The 11,054-nt window shown below is 42.3% G+C and overlaps 1 long non-coding RNA gene across 1 annotated transcript; it reads left to right on the forward strand.

Moving 5' to 3' along the window:
- Positions 1 to 565: 565 nt before the first annotated feature.
- On the forward strand, positions 566 to 7,360 carry LOC135383359 (uncharacterized). The gene is made up of 3 exons (XR_010419830.1): positions 566 to 733; positions 2,680 to 6,133; positions 6,621 to 7,360. It is a non-coding gene; the product is annotated as an uncharacterized LOC135383359 (long non-coding RNA).
- The last annotated feature ends 3,694 nt before the right edge of the window (positions 7,361 to 11,054 follow it).

An 11,054-nucleotide genomic window follows, 5' to 3' on the forward strand; every position in this document is an offset into this window, starting at 1 on the left:
ATTATAGTCTTTTGGTATTGTGTAGCGTTTCGCTATCACCTCCAAGCACACATAAGACGACGGTAATGATGTGAACACATAGGAAATGTTGCAAGGGACACGCCTCCTCAATGGAATAGAGAGAGATGGGGGTGAGCAACAAAATGGCACGTGGTTTAATCTAAGCCATTCAGTAATCGACAATTCTTCTCCATAACTGTACAAGTTTAGACACATCAACAGAGTTGCTCACATGAGCCCTGCAACAACCAGAAATAGAGCTTGCCAGAAATAGACCCCTGAGGGGGGTGCCCAACAAGGGGCCAAGCTTCCAATCGGGTGAGGGCATACGTTTATTGGTATATATCCATGGGTATAGGTCTTGATAGACAAGCTCTATTGGGCAATCTAAAAAAATATCAGGGGGGTGTTGTAAAAAAACAGGGGTGTGTGCACCGCTTCTGAAGGGAGGTAGGGGAATCCCTGCCACGATTCAGTCTAGAAATACGACGTACCCCTGGAACTTTAATCTTGCACTGCGAGTCTTGCATACACGGCAGACTGCTGTTCGTTGCCTATCTCAGCATCGCGTCGTGGAAACGTTATCCTATGCTCTTGCTGTATCAGGCAAACCACGGTGCAAGCTGGCTGTTCTCCGTGTTGATCCCATTAGTAGACGACAGAATGGCAGCGACCTCGCTATCTCACTATCAAATATTCGTCATTTTCGCGTGCGGCCTTTGTACAGCAGTTCGTAAGTACTACTGATTATTTACTGTTTCATTTTTAAACAGGAATTTTATTTCACATAGACTTTAGAAAGTTCTACGATTGGTGATGTTGTTCTACACTGTTAAAACCCGGTAATGCGCTTCTTGAAAACCTTCATTTCGGATAACATCGTTATTCACCCTGGTTTGTTGAGAACGACAGGCGTACGCCTTTTCGCGACATCTGTACGTTATGTCTCTTATACATATACATTAATTGCAGAGTTGGCGAAATTACTTGTGTCTTGTAATGTATTATTATTTTTTTATTCCGTGCTAGAGACGCAAAGCAACTGTGGATATGAGCAGCAAGAATAACTGGGGGATAGAGGGGTTAGCATGCGTGCTGGGACGACTTGAAGGGGAACGGTGCCGACATTCGGCATTACCATTACTCATTACTTTTCATGACTAGTAATGTTAATTTCATCAAGGAATGCCATTACTTTGCCGCTACATTTTGTCAGAAGTCTCTAACAGAGCCCTGTCTGGTGTTTGATGTGCGCACAGTGGAGAGACGTGGTTCGTCTTTTACTTGGCTACACAGTACCGGTGATTGTAATTATAATTTCTGCAAAATCGCTGCTTATGAATGATTTCGTCGAGAGATGAAAACAATATACTAGGTGTTTCAGTTAAACCCTCGGGCTAAATAATTTGCGAACGGGTACACCAATCGACGAACTTTCTTTTTTACAAGCATGTCTCCGATACAACCTACAGGCTGGCACCGTGTGAATGAGTGGGAAGCGCGCATTATTTAAATAAAAATTCAAATGAGTTTCGTAAAAAGAACATAACTTCTAAAGCAGGGCGCTGTCGGCACTAAAATGGGTACTACCCGTTTTTTGACCTTCGGTGGACACCCTTTAGAGAAAAATATGCCACCGAAGCAGGGCATTTGTTGCTGTAATTAATTGGTTTCGGTTTACATATTTTGTCGCGGTTGGTCCCGGTGCAGCGCAAAAGGACGTAATTCACTGGTGTAAGGACATACTTCATTGGTGGATAAAGGAGTGGAAGAGCGTCCTTTTGCGCTTCACTGCGACCAGCCGCGACAAAAATATGTAAACCGAAACCAATTATTTACTGCAACAAATGACCCGCTTCGGTGGCAGATTTTTCTCTAAAGGGTGTCCACCGGAGGTCCCAAAAGGGGTAGTACCCAATTTAGTGCCGACAGCGCCCTGCTTTTTTAACGAAACTTATTTGAATTTTTATTTAAATAATGAGCGCTTCCCACTCATTCACACGGTGCCCAGCTTGTAGATGGTATCGGGCAGATACTTGTAAAAAAGAAAGTTCGGCGATTGGTGCACCCATTCTCGAATTATTTAGCACGGGGATTTAACTGAAACACCGGGTATAGCATAATATAAATGCGCAACCATGAGTAACACCTCTATCGCACGGGCGGTCTTCAATGATGATTGGTAGCGCCACCTAGTGTGATATACGAACTTATCAAACTGCATTGAATACAGTGCTCCTTGACAGTTTGACATGTTAAAGCTCAACTACACCGATTTTCGAGTGTTACCGAATGGAATGGTACTCACATGATGTGTTCATAAGTGAACACTGATTATGTGTGCAAAATAGTTATCCCAAACTCCTCGCGGTTTTTCGAAAAAGTGAATTTTTAGTTTCACTGACATTCCGTCTTGTGGCCCGCAAACCCTCTCTCGACGACACATTCGTGCCCGTGCTCCGGCTTGGCATGACATTTGATTTCAGGGGCAGGTTTAGGCATCAGATAAAGGTAAGACTCGTAATGTTAGACAAGTCAGTCATGCGGTGCAAATGCCATCACATAGGAAAGAAAGATACGCTATCTGCAGTTACTGCGTCATCCTTTAGAGATTAGGCCCCAGCGGGTGTATTCTCAGTACAGATTTGGAGTTGCCTTATTTGTTAAATGATTTCGCAGGCATTCTGGCACCACCAAAATGCTTGCACTCCACGTCTCAACTATCACCGTCTTGGTTTCAAGCTGAAGGCTGTCACCAGTGCGAACCAGACGCCCCTTCACAGTTCATCTGTTTTTGTTGACGAAACAATGACACCTGGTACTGAAACATTTCATTTTCTGATGAATCAAGTGCATTGCATCACTTGTGCTCGACTTCTTTTATTCGTATATACCCTTGCTGTTGCTCTCTAGCTTAGAGCAACCATGCCTGAGGCGTTTATGTTCTTACTCCAGCGCTTTCAGATTACACTTAAGCAGTATCATCGTATCATATGCACGGCCGCACATCTTGTGTATTTTGAGTAACGTATAAATTAAAATGTTGGCTCAGCGGTTGTATTTTGGCCACAAATAAGGTGCTCTTCCAGAGCCCTCAAGGGCAGTTCAAGCAGTTTCATATGTGCAACAGCACCTACCTTTTCTCAGTTTTGACTAAGGTAAATAGAAATCTTCCAGTTGATGTCTTTCAGTCATAAATTATGTTTTTCGAGAAGTTTCAGGATTACATTCAAACAGCATCATGTGTGCAACAGTGACATTCTTTTTCTCAGGTGAAGTGAGGTAAACCTGTCCGCTGTTGTGTTCTGGCATTGCAGCAGAAGCTTGTGTTGCATCCAAGTGGTATCATGTATACAAACCTTTGCCTTTCTGTAACTGCTGTACTGGAATTGTGAGTACAGAGACATTCCTGCAGAACATATCGGAGCATCTTGTGTGCTATTGTTGATATGATCTGCAGCACTATATTGATAATGTTAATTATTCAATGACTTCAGCTAACATTTACATTCTTACTTCCAGGTAAACCTGTCACGCAGATGCCCTACCCCTTGGTATGCTTAGTTCAAGAATGTACCGAAACAATCAACCTGGAGCATTATTTTTCAATTATTGGCAGTGGCATTACTATCACAACACACCACACACTGCATGTCTAAGGTGCGTGTACAATACATTAGACCTATTCTCAGGTACAGGCGAGCTGGTACGCAATTACAACATGAAACAACTCACACAGATATAGTAAAGTCATGGCTTTTCCTCCGCGCCTCGGGTTTCATGTTGTTATCCTCACATGAAGCTCATTTCGGCTGTGCTGTGGAGCATGAGCAAATGCACATATTGTTGTTGGTCACATGACACGAGATATAAATACAGTGAAACCTTCCTATGGTGAACACCCGCGGTGCAGCCGAAGCGTGTCCTACTTATAGAGGTGTCCGAGTTACAGAATATGAGAGAAACGAAAAATGGAAAAGATCACAGCTGTGTTGCCAGTAATGTCCCCCTTCTTCAATTTATGTTCCTTAGTGGTACCAGGTGGTGGTGCCTGGTAGTGGTACCTGGTGGTAGTGGCACCTCTAACCACTCTTCATTGGTAATTATTACTGATTTTGGTAGATTCAATTCCGTTCAGATTCCACTCAATAGCATTACCTCTGGAGCTTTTCGAGCAGCAAGGACTTTTATCTGAAGCGTCAGCCCGCTTTTCATTGCTTTTGTGCAGTGCGCGTTCAACGGCTCTAGGCAAACCGAAGACAAGTGCTTACACAAAGAATTGCAATGTAGACTGACAGCACTTGTTTTTGGACTCGAAAAACTAAAACAAGAAAATGCTGAGGCCAGTATAGGGGAAAAAGGGGGACGAAAGTCGAGGCGACTGGCTCATTTGGGGTCTTTTTGGTGCAAAGATGGTCCGAGATTGAGGTAATTTGGCAAGGGTTTTGTCCAACTTAGCAGGGAAAACCCTGTCCTACTTCCGGGATAGGAAGGTGTCCGACATAGACAATTTCGTTCCCATGTAGTTTCAATGGGAGCCTGCCCGTGCAATGAAGTCGTGGGGAGTTGTTCGAGGTAGGGAGGTGTCCGACTTTTGAGGTTTTACTGTACTATACATCATTCTACATCATGTAATCTAACAGTTGTTCACGTTTGGATATTTTAGCCATGAAATTTACCCTGCATGCACCATACCATGTCCAAACACGAACAACTGCTAGACAGCAGTATGTACTGTACTGTATGTACTCTATGCAGTTCCAGAAATAAATAAATAAGGAAAATTAAGAAATAATAAATAAAGAAAAAGAAAAGAAAGAAAGAGAAAAATAGGAAGGAATAAGAAATAAATAAAGAAAGAAAATTAAGAAATAAGAAATAAATAAAAAGAAAAAGAATTAGGAAATAAAAGAAGATAAACTAACAAATGATGAATGAGGGATGAGGCAGATTAAAGACAAAGATGACACACAAAAAAAGATGACTAACAAACGGTGAAAGAATGATGAGATGGATCACAGAAGATTACTTTAAAAGGAAAGCATGAGGTTAAAGGGACTCTGACTAGAAACTGTGGGAGCTCTTTCGTACTTGCACTCGATAAAGCACCCAACAAGGACTCTCCATGCGAAAATTCATGCATTAAAACCCCGCGGTTTCTCTAAACTCGAATTTTAAACATTCGACTTCATCCGAGTGCAGCACGCCTAGCGTCAAACCGAGAAAACATACGTTTATATAAAATATCCACCCCGGTCCACCATCAAGATGACGTCAACACGGGGGCCACTCGCAACACCCACAGTTGGCTCAAATGCGTCACGTGGTCACGCAATAGCTGTCAATTTCCTTCATGAAATGGCATTTCTATGTTAATATGTTTTTATTACAGAGCCTCAAAAAGAAAAATATACCCTGCATTTATCACCTGCAACAGTTTCTACGATTTTCTTTTCAATCTGTACACGCGTTTCATATATGCTTCCGTATCCGGCCAGCTGTAATGGATGCCGTATGCCGAGCTTGGGAACTGCGAACTTGTGGGACTCCCGGTTCATCCTCTTTGTTCGAGTCATTGGGTTGGTGTCGAAGTTGGTCGCCATATACTGAACGTTTCACCTATCGTTGCGGTGTACTGTTCTTGATCTGCTGCGAAGCGACGAACCGCAACGGCAGTCACTCGCCTCAGCGAAATTCTGTCTGCTGCATCTCAAAGGAGCATGGGGACCACTGATGATACCTTCAACTAAAGAAACCAAGTGTGCTCTCGTGTGGTCCTGACGGAAAAGTAGTTTCAACAAGGGTAGCATATTTATTTTTCAGTTCCAAGTCTACGTACTGAAAACCATGCAAGTGCAGTCGATCATTCTCGTAGCTGTTGTGTAACGCGTATGCTTTCTTACGTATCCCACAGAACCCTCCACTTTTTCAACCAAGTTATCTTTATGAGATCCTTCTGGTGGCTTCTTACTAGGCTATGCCGCTCCGAAGCATTGAGGTGGGGAAGCGTCGTGGCAGCTGCACCTCCGCTTTCGAAAGATGAAACAGTCTTTCCACACTGTGCGTACTGGCTTTGTATAGAGTCTGGCAAATCCGATAGATTTGGACTGCCTTTTTCAAGAAAGTTTGAAATGTAAGTATGTGTATATTGGTTTCACATATCCACCACATATTGAGCGTGTGTATGATTGTACTTTATATGCTACAACGTACATTATTATTCAATACGTAGTGTGGCAAACTCGACATCAGTCACACAAAGCCAACAATTGCCTTTTCTTCAATTGCTTATTTTTATGATATCATGTTTTTGTCTATATCTCAATTTACCAACCAACAAAGTATATTATTTTAGTATAATCGTCTGATATTTAACAAGTCACAGTTTTACCATGGTTTTGGCACACTATAGCCCGAGTTGCTTATGCGCCATTAAATTGAATAATCACTGTCTTCAACTGCCATTATTCAATTGAAGTGCCAGGTGAATATAATGATATGGCGAGATATATTTTTTGCTGTCAACCTGGAATTGCTCATTTCAGAAGAATAGTCACCGTGAAGTTTGTTTTCGTTTTCGGAAACATTAAGAGGACTAAAACCAAACACTTTTCTTTCAGAGCATCCCTTATGCACCTGCATTTTAATTCCAATCTGCATTACAAGAATGACAGACCACTCAACAGAGATGAACATCTGAAAGTGAAAGAGCTGGAACGAAGATACGTTAATCTGTGTGAAAGGTGCTTAGTATGTGTGTGAGTCGAGGACAGAGGTCTCAAGCTGATTCCTGTCTTCAGAAGAGGTGACAACTATGCTGCTTCTATCTATTAACCAGCTCCACTTTTTAGGGTTCCCTGTAAACTAATGGAGCACATCATGTACAACCACGTTGTCAACCAAGTTGAGTCTGTCGGTTTCTTTTTTTAAATTCCAGCATGGCTTTAGAAAAGGGTATTCAGGCAAAACTAACGTAGTGGAATTCGTTCACAGCATTTTCGACAGTCTTGATTTCTGGGTCCACATAGATGTAGTATTTTTTTATTTTGTAAGGGCTTTTGACACTGTGCTGTATGCTCGCGTGTTGGCCAAAGTAGCCTAATTAAAATTTGATCCTGCTACCATTAATGGGATATGCAGTTTCTTGACTAACCGCAACCGTGCTGCCAACAATTCGTGAGGAGAACTTATCATATCGCCACCATGCAGCGTTTGTCACGTTACATTTGCATCACATTTTAATCTAGTCAAAAACAAGGCCTTTTGGTGATCGGTCTTGTATGATTACATGCCCCTCCGTTATGTAACCCCACACTGGGTTCTTCAACCTATGAGAGATAAATAAATATATTTCCAAGTACATTGTTTACAAGGCTCGTTATTCCATTTCGCCACACTACCACAAGCAATTGTTAGAGTAGTGGCCCAGGATATGAAGCTCGCCACTAATCATCATTCAAACAAAGTTCATAATGCAAAATTCTTTACCGAGAACACCGGCTTAACACAACAATTAAGAATAGAGTAAATGTTTCATTGCCTATCCAGTTGGCATCATCCCTACAACAGAGAACAATCAAAAACAACATCAAAGCAGTCAAATCGGTGGTGCGCATTCCTTTCATCCAACGTATTTCATACGCTATTTGGAGGGCACTGTGCCCATCAGGCAATTTGAATGTGCATATCAAGTTGAGTGCATAGAATGTGATGCAACCTACATTGGCGAGATAGACAAAAGACGTGGGACAAGACTAAAAGAGCACACAAGGGACGTTGCCAGGGCTCCTAGTGCTTAGCTTAACTAACCAAGACCGAATTAATCTACCATTGCTGTTCTAAGAGACATATATTTTGATGGTGCAGTAACCTTTGCACATGACTAGCAATGGGGCCCTAGAAAGTTCTTAGAATCCTGCTTTATCAGGCGTGATGCTTCAGCCCGTAATACAAACCGTGGCCCCCTATCGGATGTGTATGATGCCCTCTTAGATAGGCTGATGTGCTCGTCTTTGGCCTTTGTTGTACTGATGATGCCACTCGGATAGGCGACAAAACGTTTACGCTCTCCTTTTAATCGTTGTTTTGAGCGGTGTTTGCAGTAAAGGACGCTACATTATCAGGTCGTCACCCGGCTTTTGGAATATATTTTCAAATAAAGTTGTTATTTTACAAAGCTCAATACATTGCAGAAATCATTGTCATTGCCTATCATTTTGGGGGTGCCATTCTTGCAGTGGCATGAAGCACTGAAGGGCCAATTTAAAAAGTAAAGGCAGTCTGATTTATGTTCTTGCCGACATGGCACAGCGTATGTACGAGGTAGCTCCATTTCAGGAGCCTGAGAACACTCAACGCAATTAGTGTGCTAGCATCAGATATGGTGTACAGCATTACATATTTGCTTTTGCTAGGGCAACTAAGAAGGGTGGATAGAAAGGCAGTTACAACCTGTTTCCACAAAAGATACTCAAGATTCATTAGCAATTTCCTCCAAGAGAGCCAAGGCTTTTTTCTAGATTACTAGAACATGGGTACCTGGTTATAAATAACAAGAATGCATCTACCAGAGGTCAGTGTTTCACACACCCTGCTTTCCATCAACACTATTAAAAGGTGTGACCCCCAAACCTGCACAAAATTCCTGGAGAGTCTTTACTGGACACTGTTGCTGTCCCTCTCACCAGGTGCTCTCTATGAACCTGATTCACAGTTCTGGATGCACTGCCTGAGCTACCTTCAGCATGCTTTCCCAACACGAATGGTAACTGCTATGAGGAGTGTTGTACTTACTGAAAGCAACATGAAATGCTGTACCTTGACAGGTAATGTTGATATCCTTCTTAAGACCCTAGAGAGATGCTCCTTGCTCCCTTTATTCCAAATTGTACTATCAGATGCAAGCCCACTTGCCACCAAGCCAATGAGTTGTGCCTCACAGTCAGTGCAATCAAGGGAATCTATCACTGAGGCTCAGAAAAGCTGTTTTCCATCGGTATATAATCCAGGACTGAGCCGTGAGAAGCCCCGTGAAAGCACCAGGGTTTCTTCGAATTTTAGATGTGCCAGCTTTCGTTTTCCTCTCCCTCCTTCTTTTTATGTAGTACCAGATTATTTTAGCCTTGTACTGCCTTGGGGATTGAAGATGTGGAGATGATGTAAGAGGTGAAACTAGGCTTTAGGCAAAATGAGGCAAAGTGTGACTATGTACAAATCTTCTGAGAATCCTAACGAAAGGAAAGTTAGGTAGCAATTGAGCTGGTGGTGACAATCCATGACTTGAAAACCCTAGACGAGGTAGGGACGATAACAGACAAACACAAACACTGTCTCCGTGTTTGTGTTTGTCTGTTATCGTCCCTACCTCGTCTCGGGTTTTCAAGTCATGGATCTTCTGAGAATGTTTATGTATCATTCACACAAAGAGAGGATAGGTGTTACATCTTTTTCCGGTTTTGATATTTATTTATTTATGAATATATCTCAAAGGCCCTCACAGGCATTACATGAGGGGGCATCAACACGGGTCACTTGGAAGACAGACTCTGTTTTTCGTTCGTTCATCAGTCTTGCTCAAGAAATTGTTCACTGTAGCAATAGTACACAATGTCACGAAAGGAGTGCTCATCTATCGTTCCGCAAGACTCATTAAAAAGGACTAGTGTTGTGTTTCAACACAACATATTGAACTCATGAACCATGCATCATCCTGAGAGCTATAAATCATCCCAAATACAGATGCTGAATTATTTTAAATGCGATAGACGAGCTGTGCGAAGAGGTACCTCCATTTAGGATCTTGGGTACTTGAAGCCTGTGGCATTTTCTGTGGGAAAGGATTGCCAGACCCTCTTCACTGCACAGGCTGGGATGACCATGCTCTTGTTTTTCCCAAGCTTGTGCCATACTCACCTTGCAAACTGGCGATACGCAGTGTATCTGCATCGTCTACACAGATGTACATAAAATATAGTTTAGGCAAATAGGTAACCAGTTACAGTACAGTGTGTGTGCAGTGTCATTTCTACATGTACCTGAGAGCAACTGCAGTTTACCTGCCCACACCCTGTACATTACTACACATGCTGTGTTCTTTTAGAAACCAACATTGTTTTACTTTTCACTGAATCGACAATCAAGAACACTCAATATCGCTAAAAACCTACGCTAAAACCTTATGCACAGGGCAATACATAAAAACGTGACTCAGGACACAGCGCATTACAAATTTGCCTCTATTGGTTTTCTCCAGTTCAGAGTTGTGTACTGTACAGTCTTTTTACGTGCTGCGCCCTGTACTGGAGTTCTTAACCACTTTAATCAGGTGATAAATCTCTCGCTAGTAATTATAGGCCGATATCACTAACTAGCATATCTTGCAAGATCTTGGAACATATCATATTTAAATATCTCACAGAGCATCTAGACAGCCATGGTTTCTTTTCGCCTAGGCAGCACGGGTTTCGCAAATCATTTTCCTGTGCAACACAACTGATTTCGCTAACACATGACTTACACACTTATTTGGATCGCGGATCACAGGCGGACTGCATCTTCCTAGATTTTTCAAAAGCATTTGATAAAGTACCTCATTCCCTACTTCTTTGCAAATTACGCGCCCTCAATCTTGACCTACAGGTACTAACATGGTTAGAGTCATTTCTTTCCAATCGCACCCAGTACGTAATAGCCAATGGGCTTGCGTCTTGTCGCCTTCCGGTCACTTCTGGTGTTCCGCAAGGTTCGGTCCTTGGCCCACTTTTATTTTTAATATATGTTAATGACCTCCCAAACTCCCTGTCTTCACCTGTTCGTCTGTTCGCTGATGATTGTGTGATATATCGAGAAATTAACAACAGCGCTGATACAGTTATTTTGCAGTATGATCTATCGCAAATGTTTGCTTGGTGTAGGCACTGGGGGATGGAAGTGTAAATACATGTCTGTTTCTTGTCAACGCATTAGCTCCACGCGTTCCTACCACATTAACAACTTTCAGCTAGAATCAGTCACAGCGTACAAGTACCTAGGTATAGTATTAACAACCGATCTCT

This window comes from Ornithodoros turicata, chromosome 2 (assembly GCF_037126465.1).
Source record: "Ornithodoros turicata isolate Travis chromosome 2, ASM3712646v1, whole genome shotgun sequence".
NCBI lineage: Eukaryota > Metazoa > Arthropoda > Arachnida > Ixodida > Argasidae > Ornithodoros > Ornithodoros turicata.